The sequence below is a fragment of the Pristis pectinata genome, chromosome 4 (genome assembly GCF_009764475.1).
Source record: "Pristis pectinata isolate sPriPec2 chromosome 4, sPriPec2.1.pri, whole genome shotgun sequence".
Lineage (NCBI taxonomy): Eukaryota > Metazoa > Chordata > Chondrichthyes > Rhinopristiformes > Pristidae > Pristis > Pristis pectinata.
This window is the reverse complement of record NC_067408.1, coordinates 17,039,674-17,051,732: the sequence shown is the minus strand read 5'-3', so window position 1 is coordinate 17,051,732 and position 12,059 is coordinate 17,039,674. Positions and strand designations below refer to the sequence as shown.

Sequence of the window (12,059 nt, the reverse complement as noted above, 5' to 3'; positions counted from 1 at the left end):
GGGTGTAACGGAATATTCCCCAGGCTGCTTCGTGAGGCGAGGGAGGAGATTGCTGAACCATTGGTTAGGATCTTTGAGTCCTCGTTGTCCATGGGGATGGTACCGGAGGATTGGAGGGTGGCAAATGTTGTCCCCTTATTCAAAAAAGGTAGTAGGGATAGTCCAGGGAATTACAGACCAGTGAGCCTTACGTCTGTGGTGGGTAAACTGTTAGAAAGGATTCTAAGAGATAGGATCTATGAGCATTTGAAGAAACATGGATTGATTAGGGATAGCCAGCATGGCTTTGTGAAGGGAAAATCTTGCCTCACAAGCCTGATAGGATTCTTTGAGGAGGTGACCAGGAAGATTGATGAGGGTAGTGCAGTGGATGTGGTCTACATGGATTTTAGTAAGGTGTTTGACAAGGTTCCATATGGTAGGCTTCTTCAGAAGGTCAGAGACCAAGGGATCCGGGGAAGCTTGGCCGTGTGGATTCATAAGTGGCTTGCCTGTAGAAAGCAGAGGGTTGTGGTGGAGGGAGTGCATTCGGATTGGAGGGCTGTGATGAGTGGTGTCCCGCAGGGATCAGTTCTGGGACCTCTGCTTTTTGTGATATTTATTAACGGCTTAGATGAGGGGGTGGAAGGGTGGGTCAGCAAGTTTGCAGATGACACAAACATCGGTGGTGTTGTGGATAGTGTAGAGGGCTGTCGAAGCTTGCAGAGGGATATTGATAGGATGCAGAGCTGGGCTGACAAGTGGCAGATGGAGTTCAATCCAGAGAAGTGTGAGGTAGTACACTTTGGAAGGACAAACTCCAAGGCAGAGTACAAGGTAAATGGCAGGATTCTGGGCAGTGTAGAGGAGCAGAGGGATCTGGGGGTTCATATCCACAGATCACTGAAAGTTGCCTCGCAGGTGGATAGGGTAGTTAAGAAAGCTTATGGGATGTTAGTTTTCATAAGTCAGGGGATCAAGTTTAAGAGCCGCGAAGTGATGATGCAGCTTTTCAAAACTCTGGTTAGACCACACTGAGAGTACTGTGTCCAGTTCTGGTCGCCTCCTTATAGGAAGGATGTGGAGGCATTGGAAAGGGTGCAGAGGAGATTTACCAGGATGTTGCCTGAATTAGAGAGTATGGATTATGAGGAGAGACTAAAGGAGCTAGGGCTGTTCTCATTGGAGAGAAGGAGGATGAGGGGAGACATGATAGAGGTATACAAGATATAGAGACGAATAGATAGAGTGGACAGCCAATGCCTCTTTCCCAGGGCACCAATGCTCAAAACAAGAGGACATGGCTTTAAGGTATTGGGTGGGAAGTTCAAGGGAGATGTCAGAGGGAGGGAGTGGTTGGTGCATGGAATGCACTGCCTGGGGTGGTGGTGGAGGCTGATACATTGGACAAGTTCAAGAGATTGTTAGATAAGCATATGGAGGAATTTAAGTTTCAGGGATATGTGGGAGGAAGGGGTTAGATAGTCTTAGGTGTGGTTTGAAGGGCGGCACAACATGGTGGGCTGAAGGGCCTGTATTGTGCTGTATTGTTCTATGGTTCTATGGTTCAATAAGGTGCAAGGTCACACCAAGGTAGATCGTGAGGTCATAGTCCATCTCATTGTACAATGGAACCGTTCAATAGTCTTATCAGAGTGGGGTAGAAGCTGTCCTTAAGTCTGGTCGTACGTGCCTTCAGGCTCTTGTATCTTCTACCCGATAGAAGAGGAGAGAAGAGAGAATGTCCTGGGTGGGTGGAGTCTTTGATTATGCTGGCTGCTTCACCAAGGCAACAAGAGGTAAAGACAGAGTCCAAGGAGGGGAGGCTGGTGTCCGTGATGCACTGGGCTGTGTCCACAACTCTCTGCAGTTTCTTGCGGTCCTGGGCACAGCAGTTGCCATACCAAGCTGTGATACATCCAGATAGAATGCTTTCTATGATGCATTGGTAAAAGTTGGTGAGAGTCAAAGGAGACAAACGAAATTTCTTTAGCCTCCTGAGGAAGTGGAGGCACTGGTGAGCTTTCTTGGCCGTGGCTTCTACGTGATTTGACCAGGACAAGCCGTTGGTGATGTTCACTCCTAGGAACTTGAAGCTCTCAACCCTCTCAACCTCAGCACCATTGATGTGGACAGATGCATGTACACCACCCCCTTTCCTGAAGTCAATGACCAGCTCTTTTGTTTTGTTGACATTGAGGGAAAGGTTGTTGTCATGACACTATTCCACGAAGCTCTCTATCTCCTTTCTGTATTCCTCACCGCTGTTTGAGATATGGCCTACAACGGTGGTATCATCTGCAAGTTGTACATGGAGTTAGAGTAGAATCTGGCCACACAGTCATGAGTGTATAGGGAGTAGAGTAGAGGGTTGAGGATGCAGCCTTGTGGGGCACCAGTGTTGAGAATAATCATGCTGGAGGTATTGCTGCCTATCCTCACTAATTGCGGTCTGTTTGTTAGAAAGTCAAGGATCCAGTTACAGAGGGAGGTGTTGAGTCCTATGTCTTGGAGCTTGGTGACAAGCTCGCTTGGGATTATTCAGGTTGTAGAATTAAAGTTCTGTCTGACATATGACATTTCTAATGTCCTATGCATGGCTTGAGACCATCTCCCCACAAACCCCCACCCTCCCTCATATGGTTGATCCTCAACAACCCTCTTAAGTGGCCTGGCACGTCAGTCAGTTGATAAGGACGGACAGTAAATGCTGGCCTTGCCAAAGCCAATAGTATCCCATGGATGAGTAAATAAATATCTCTTGTTCATCGTTCTGCAACAAAAGGTCGTACTTTCGGGAAAACTTTCATTTCATTTTCTCTTCTCCCAAATGGTACTGCATTATATACCTCTGCATTGAACTGCATGTGTTATTTATCTACACACTCCATTGATCTGCCTATGTCCTTTTGCAATCTTCCTCACGGTTTGAAACACTTTCTAATTTAGTATTATCAGCAAACTGCATTCTGCATAACAAGGTTTCATGCAGGTTCCACTCTGCAGAAGCTATCAAGGCATTTGAGCAGGAAATGAAAGAGAAAATCATAGGTCACTGGCAACAAAGTGGAAAAGGTGATAATTGAAGAAAGCCAAGATGCATCTGATTGGTGCTCCAGCCTTCCGTCACCGCTCCAACCCTCCTCCTGCTCTGGCTTGGTTCTGTGTAATATTGGCTTCTGGGCCCAGTGATGAAAATCATGAACACATGCACCTGACACTTCCCCTTATAAAACCTGGCTAAATAACCATGCCAAATGCTACCACACAGCTAGACACTATTCTGAAGTTCTAGACATCAAATCTGCAGGAGTTCCCCTTTGCCACAGTCAACATCTGTGACATGATTGGGGAAAACTTGGGATATCCAGGTGGTAACCACATCAAGAACACTTCCCACAGAGGTTCTCTCATAATGACAAAATCCCAATATCAGGGTTCAGAGTCCAAGGTCATTAAAGAAACACATTAAAAAATGTATGCAGAAAGCTCAGCAGTCTATTGCAACAGGGGTCAACAACTTGCATTTAGGATTTCAGAAAGAGAAACAGAGTTAATATTTCAGGTAAAAGACTCTTCACCAGAGTCAGCTCTAGTGAAGAGACTACAACTTCATACACTAACTTTTTTTCCTTCCACTGCTGCTGCCTGATCTGCTGAGTGGTACCAGTATTTTCTGGTTTTGTTTCTGAATTCCAGCATCTGCATTTAAAAAAAATCATTGAAAGATTTAGCCACTGAATACTGCCAGATTTACAGCAATAGTAAAACAGAAGGCTGGGTTTCATTGGTTATATTTCTTAAACATCATAGGCCTTTAGGCAAGAAAAGAGGTATTTTGAAACCAGGCAGCTTTCCCTAACCAGTTCATTGCTGGAATTCCTGCACTATTTCTTGGGTTAACAGTGCAGTTGGCCACAAGATTATGAACGTCTTCTTTCTTAAGACTTTCATCAATGAGAAATATTGCATGAGACAGACTAAAGTGTACAAATACATGCATCACAAGGGCAAAGCACAGAAGTATATCAGGTTAACATTCCATCCACATGTCAATCTACAATAAAATAGTCATTGCTTTAAAGGCTGCTGATATTCTTTTCCTTATCCAATAAAAAAAACAAAAAGAAGTAAAATATCAGATTGAGCCATGTGGGTAAACTTCTGCTCAATTGTCTAAAGGGCCAGGAAATGGATCACACAATTCCAGACTTCAGTGCACTGCACAGATCAGTTCCAATGGAACATTAAGTATAAGTGATTGTCCTTCCCGCTGATGTGCATTTAACATGACTATTTTCCAGTATATGTCTTTGTTTCTGGTCAGAGGCTTGCCAGATTGGAAGTTGTCACTCGCCTGACGAGTAACTTTGCAAACATATGCTCACTGCCAAGGCTAGTCCCTTAGAGTGCCACTGTCAGCTGGAATCTCCCTCCCTTTGTGTGACTGAGTGACCCCTGCCTCTCAGTGATACGGCTCAACCAAAGTTTTTTTTGGTGGAACTGGGCAACAGAGTGGAGGAAGGCTTCTAAGGTGAGTTATATAGGCCAGAGAGGAGAGAAGAAAGGAAACGTCTGGGTATCTTGAGTGAAATAGTTCCTTTGCTCTCACTGACTCTTCCCTTACCCCAGCAAGGACAGAGTTCACCTTAACCTCACCTTCCATTGCACCTTCTTCTACATTCAACAGATAATTCTGTAAGTTCTCCCAGCTTCAACATGGGCACCTTTGGCCATATCTTGCCCTCCCTTCTCCTTTGATCATTCTGACCACAATGCTCCGGTCAAATCTTGCACAGCTGCTGAATCCAATCCCCTTCTCACACCTGCTTCTCATGCAACCTCAGGAGCTCACTCTGGTGAGCTGCAATGGGACAATTGTCAATGTAAATGCAGAGTGAGTCTCAAAACCTCTTCCCTTTCCACCATCCAGACACCCATACATACCTGTCATGTGAAGCAGCGATTCGCTTGTCCAGTTTAGTGCACTGCATTCGGTAATCATTTTGTCTCTTCTCTAAATTAGATAAGCCAAATGAAGAATGGAAGACTTTGTGGCAGAACATGTCCATTTGGTCCAAAAGAAGATCCTGAGCTTCCAATTGCATTTCCCTCGAATCCTCCATCCAACTCCCAAGTCTAATCTCTCTGCCATTGACCTCTTACACCATTCCAGTGAAGCCCAAAGCAAGCTTAAGAAACAGAATCTGAATTTCTCACCTGGCATATTGCAGCTTTCAGGACTTGACAGTGAACTGAACCATTTCAGATAATCTACCTTTCCAGTTTGTATCAGAACAAGTCAGTCTGATCAAAGTTTACCAATATGAAACACTGACTGTTTCTCTCTCTGGTATTGGTATTGGCATTGGCTTATTATTGTCACTTGTACTGAGGTACAGTGAAAAACTTGTCTTGCATACCAATCGTACAGGTCAATTCATTACACAGTTCAGTTACATTGATTTAGTATGTTGAGTCTGCATATCTAGCCTCACTTGCAGAGTATTTTTCGCATTCCCTGTTTTTATTTCAGATTCTGAGCAACTGCAGACTTTTTAGTTTCCCCAACACTTCACATTTTTAAAAAATTTTCAATCCACTTCCTTTTCTGTTTTCATTCATTTCCTCCAACATACATCTCTTCCAGGTAGATCATCTGCTATCAAAAACCTTCACCACCCTCTCTCAGCCAGCACCAGCACCACTTGTGTCGTTCAGTTTCTCCAGGTCCCCAAACATTCCCTTAGTCCCATCTTTACCTCTTCCTTCATTGCAATTTGAAATATATTTCACTTTTAATCCTTTTCAGCTCTGATTAAAAGGTCATCAAACTGATTTGTTAATTCGGTTTCACTCTCCTCAGATGCCATCTAACATATTAAAATCCATTCTTTTATGTACACGTCTGCTGAATATTCTTTTCAGTAGCACTTCAAACCTCACAACTTTAACTATCTAGAAGGACAAGGGGATCAGGTGCTTGGAAGCCCCACTACCTGGAGTTTGCTCTCCAAATCACACACCAACTTGGTTGGGACATTTATTGCCATTGCAGAATCTACACTAGGCCAAAGCTCAAGAACTTCCTACTTAAACAGTGCTGTGGGCGTAACTTCACCATAAGGACTGCAGGACATTACAGTAGAAGATCACTGCCATCTTCTCAGCCTGCATAATAAGTGCTGGGTTTGTTTTAGATGCCCAAAAACTATGCTTGAACAAAACAATAATTCAAGGTTATGAATAAAATCAATTCCATTGCAGGATATCTTCTATTTTGGGTTAATGAATTCAGCCACGGAGAGAAAGATTTTTGGCTATCAGAGCAATATTCAGTTCCATGACTGCAGATGCACTGTTGGAAAGTGACACACAGGAAATGTGTGTCCTGAGGGAAGAGTCCTGCTCAAAATCCTTCTCTTACATCTTCCAGTGCCAATGATTAGGGAATTATTGCCAGCTTAACCAATTATGATGCCCAACATGAAAAGGCCACAGAAGAGGAAGATGAAAAGCTTTCCAATTAAATTACAACATTATAATCATTCTTAGCAATACTTTTTTTTGTAAATCAACCATATAAAAGCCTTCCATTTGAAAGTAGTCTCCAATTCCCAGGTATTCCATTTTTGTACATGTAAACTCTCTGAATCATTCAATTAGGTTCCAAGTTAATGCTTATTGCCAGATATCAATTACTCTCTTAATAACCAGCAGTTCATCCCCAAGGCTTCTGCTCCCACAGGTGGTAACATTTAGAAGCTGAGGAACTTCATTTAAAACTTCTAATAATCTCTAAACATTTTTGAACTCAGCAGGAAACTCTGTAACACTGATCATCTACTAATAGAACAGAATTTCTCTTTGAGTAAATAATAGTGGGGTTACAAAAGTCATTAAACAAAAAACGTCAATCCTAAAATTTATAGAAGTGAAGTATTTTCTTTTCTCATATAAAACAGAAAGTGCTGAAAATTCTCAGCAGGTCAGGTAGCACCTGTGGAGAGAGAAACAGTGAACATTTCAGGTTTGTGACCATTCATCAAAACATATGGATTTTCTTTTCCCCTTGGGCAACATATATTTTTGGTTGTACCTTTAATATTACAGGAATTGATTGCGAAGTTTGGGCAATGGAATGATGACAAGCTCTCCCTTCCAGCAGCAAAGGGACCCTCTCAATTTTGAGACTCAATCTGCATTTAAGTTGACAATTGTCCCACTGCAGCTCACCACAGTCGAGACTGAAATTGAGTCAAATATGGCTGTCAATTTGGTAGATTACAGGAATAGGGGAGAGGAGGTGGTGACTTGTGGAAAGGGGATATCTGAGATAGCATAGAACATATAACACAGAACAATACAGTACAGCACAGGAACAGGCCCTTCGGCCCACAATGTTGTGCCAAAATAATTAAACGAATAATGAAACGCCTAATCAAACTGATCCTTTCTGCCTACACAATGTCCATACCCCTCCATTTCCTCCACATGCATGAGACTATGTAAGAGCCTCTTAAACACCTCTATCATATTTGCATCTACTACCATCAAGGCAGCGCATTACAGGCACCCAACACTCTCTGTGTAAAAAAAATTGCCCCACACCTTCCTTTTGAACTTACCCCCCCCCCCCCCACCTTAAATGCATGCCCTCTAGTATTAGACATTTTGACCCTGGGAGGAAGATACCAGCTGCATCTATGCCTCTCATAATCTAATAAACTTCTATCAGGTCTCCCCTCAGCCTCTGCCACTCCTGAGAAAACAACCAAAGTTTGCCCAACCTCTCCCATACCACATGCCCTCTAATCCAGGCAACATCCTAGTAAACCTCTTCTGCACCCTCTCCATAGCCTCTACATCTTTCTAAGATGGGGTAACCAGAACTGAATGCAATACACCAGCAGTGATCCAGATTATTTTTGTGGGCCCTGGACAAGTAATCCTGCTCTCCTGAGACCCACAGAAATAATCAAACAGTTTGATGAGTGTCTTCAGGTCCAATTACAGGTGGAATAATATTGTGAACTGATATCCATGTAGCTTGTCCTAGATAGATATCAATTATTGTGACTGAACAATTTTGCATAATAAGGCTCTGATTTTCATATTAAAAACTGCTCTGTCACAATGGGCTTGTTCAAAATTAAGTTCATATCATCAGTGTTGTTCATGACTGGTAGGACTTCTGCATCCATTTTGATACGGTTACAGCTGTATTTATATCAAGACTATGAAAATTATGCCTGCAAAAATGAAAACAGAAGAAGAAAAGCATTTAGAATAAATTATCTATAGGTTTTGTCAGCCGGTAACAAAAATTGCAATTCCACTATTCCTCCTGCTCTACTTCTGTTAGCAACTAAAAGAGGCCTTCATATATTTAATCTTCCACACACTAATGTTGCCAAACAGCTTGCTATTGACTGCAATAATCTCATATGGGCATTCTGCACTCCCAGTCAACTGAATTTGATGAAGTAGTTTTGTCTTTGCAGCCAGTGATTTGCTGCGGCCTTTTCACTGGTAAAGTTAAGCTTTGCAAGGTTGTAGTCAAACACTCAACAATTAATTGCTCATCAAACAAATTCTCTCATGAGCCTTTACTAAGAACTAATGGAATTTTTGAAAGCTAATGTCCACATTTGTTTTCATTAACTTCGGGACAAAATCTAAACCGATTGTGCCATGAAAATCCAAAAAACGACAGACGTTGGAAATCTGAAATAAAAACAGAAAATGTCGGAAGCACTCGGCAGGACAGGCAGCAGCTGCAGAAAGAGATATCATTTCAGACTGACGACCTTTCATCAGATTTTGGCCACTATGAGACCTCTTAGTGCTTAGAAATGCCACCAACACTACACGTTCACATTTGTGGGATGCCATATTCTTAAAGATATTAGCAGCATGCAGTAACATGCAGAGCTGACAGCTGAGATGCAGTACCATTGCGGAGTTCAACATTCTAGCTAACTCCTTCTTTTAACCTTGTACAGATAAACATCTGTCTATATACTGAGGATCAGTCCTCTGGGCACAAAGTACAGAATGGTGCCTTAATCTCAACATCCCATGATGAAGTTCTCTGATTGCAAAAATATGGAATTCTGCAATGTATGATTCAGATTTGGGCAATTATATTTGCTCAGAAGTAACTCTTTGTATTAATGCAAAATTACTGTACAACTGATGGATTTTAGGGTATCACAGCAAAGCTGGAAAGGATAGAAAGGAAAAATCTAAATTCTGCAATTTGAAATAAAAATGGTAAATTTCTTAAAAAAAATGTTCAGGGAGGTGAGTTCAGAAACATTTCACAAACTATGCATTCTTACTTCACCCTCCTCCAAGTCATATTCATGGCTTCCCACCCATCTCATCTACCATAACAACAGGTACTATCAACATGATGGAGATTCTTTTAATGTTCTTCAGTTCCAGAACTTACATGAAAGTCAGGCTGCAAGCAGAGACCAAGCGCTTCAGTGTCTGGGAAACCTGAACGAGAAAGAATAGATAGATCCACGTTACTTAGCACTTGACTGCACGTACAACCTGACACCAGCATGAACAAAGCATGCATCACCAAGTAGCAACGTCATGCTTTGTTGCTTCCATATCAACACATCTTACCATGCTGTCAAATGTGTGTTCCTTTGATATTCAACATATAAAATAAATGTCACACATTTACTGCAATGGAGATGACTGGATAATGGGCTGAAACTTGCAGCAATTTCGTTGTGCAAGTGTTAGGAAGTTTGGGATTTCTGAGCACCTGTACACAAACATATAAATTGCAAACTATCTGACAGACAATTGTGATTACTCACAATCAGATTCCGCCAACAGAATCCTCAGAATCTAGCCATGGGTAAGAGGTTGCTGCAGATCCCAAGCACTTACCTTGAGAAATCCACAAATACAACCTCTGTCAAGTTAGTGCTTGTGCAGTGAACTCGCTCCCATTTAATTATGGTAAGATTCTCTGCATTAAAAGAACCTTATTTTATCACTCCACACCATGTATAAACCAACACTAAAGCATGAATGATATATGCGTCACAAAGGAGCAATATTATGCTCTGTTGCTCCTGCACCAATATGCCTCACTGTTTTGCAAGGGATTAAGGTGTTGGTCATTTTAAATTAACTTTTAATTGTTTGAGTTTATTTTAATGCTTTTGGAAGTTCTGAGAGTATTTTTTAATTCAGTCATTGTAATAGCTTCATGAATTATTGTTTTGGAATATTTCTGAATTTCTTTAATCATTCAGTAACTTTGTGATTTGACAGCTCTGGTGGCCAGTTCAGCTAGAGGCATTGTCACCCCAGCTGTGAAAGACACTTTCAGTAGTTTTATGGTGGGATTTGTTCAGCTCTTCCCCTCTCTTAACCCCCTATCCCCATCACGCTCCTCAATGTGATGGGATTTATTTGCAGTATGCCCCACCAAGGTGCAAGAGCTTGTTACAGTGGCTTTGTCTGGGAAGTATTCACTGGAAGGCTGCAATAAGGTTGGATCAGACTTTGATCGTGGGACTGTGGAGAGTGAGTGGTTCACCACTGTTTGCACAGCTAGGGCTATTAGGTGTTAGGGAATTCTTCCTTTTGACCTAGTCTGTGATTCAAATTTATTTAATTACAGAGAAACCAATGTAGTACACAAATTAGTGTTGTACATCCTTCCAACCTTATCAGGTCCAATGCCTCATTACATTCACTTGCACCGTTAATTATACAATTCTCAACTGGTGTTATTAATGGTTCTTTGTGGAAACTGTCCATGTCCTGCTCCAGTCTATCCTTTATTTTGTGTAAATGTTTGCATTCAAGTAATAATAAAAAATACAGTTCTGAATTGGATATTTCTTTGGGTTCTGTTGCACTCATTTAAGTGGACAATGCATCCCTTCTAATCACTGGAGCATTTCTACTGTTAAGTGGACAACATGTAATACTAGGAAGATACATGATGGGCAACAGTTATGCAGTATGGAAAAGAATTTCATCAGAAGCTGATAAATATGTTTGGGAATTTAATAAAATTGAATTGTACAATTTTTCCTTGCAGGTTGTCTTGTGTACAATGCACTAATGCAAGGAGGACTCGGGTATGCGGTGTCTCGTCCAGTGGACACCACCTCCTCAAAAATAATCTGCTCAACCACATGACACACTCATGCAGAAGTGTGCCTTCATGTTTTCCTTTGTTGAGATGTAAATCTCTTGGTGCCTTACACTGGGAACCACCTGTAAGTAAGTGCCCTTCAAGTTAAAAACTTACTTCTCACTATGTCTCTCCTGCTGGTCCCCACCTGCAACTGCTCCCCCATTAAAACTGAACCGTTCCCTACCCATACCATCATAACCTTTTCCAACACCAGACTGTGACCCTGACCTAAGGCCCTCTACCCAAATGCAAACCTCCTCCTACCCAAATGCCCCAACTCAATTTGAGATTATTATTCCTGCTTAACCACACCCCTCCCCCTCCCATCTCATGATACCCCACCCCCTAAACCCATCTTGTGACATGGACTCATGACCTACCTCTTTTGTGCTCTGACAAAAGGAACGGAGGAAGTGCCTCAAAGCAGTTTACATACAGGCACTGTAGTGTAGCGGTCAGTGTAATGCTATTACAGTGCCAGCGACCTGGATTCAATTCTGGCCACTGTCTGTAAGGAGTTTGTACGTTCTCCCTGTATCTACATGGGTTTGACACTCCTTGACACTATATGGAAGCATGCACATAAAAAGGCCTTCATGGTATTATCATGAGTAACCTGCTTTGATTTTTGTTAAAGGGGACCTCCTTCCAAGGGTGAGAATCTAAGGTTTGGGACTCACCTCTTTAAATCAAAAGTTTACAGGTAATGATGGGGATCCCTTGCACATCTGTCCGTGCCTCAGAGTGAGAATCCCACAGAATAAAGTTGCATGACCACTACTCATGAATCAAAGATCTGCAGTCCACACAACAGCTGCACCTCATCTTGACTCCTGACCTGCTGCACAATCCCTACTCAGCCACTGGACTCCACTGAGGCAATGCCATTTAGCATCTC

The 12,059-nt window shown here is 42.1% G+C and overlaps 1 long non-coding RNA gene across 1 annotated transcript in view; it reads right to left on the bottom strand.

The window, feature by feature from the left end:
• Window positions 1-12,059, bottom strand: part of LOC127569710 (uncharacterized) — a 339,255-nt gene that overhangs the window by 146,908 nt on the left and 180,288 nt on the right. Inside the window, exon 4 of the long non-coding RNA XR_007956233.1 lies at window positions 9,437-9,486. This is a non-coding gene — a long non-coding RNA (uncharacterized LOC127569710). The remainder of the gene's footprint in view (window positions 1-9,436; window positions 9,487-12,059) is intronic.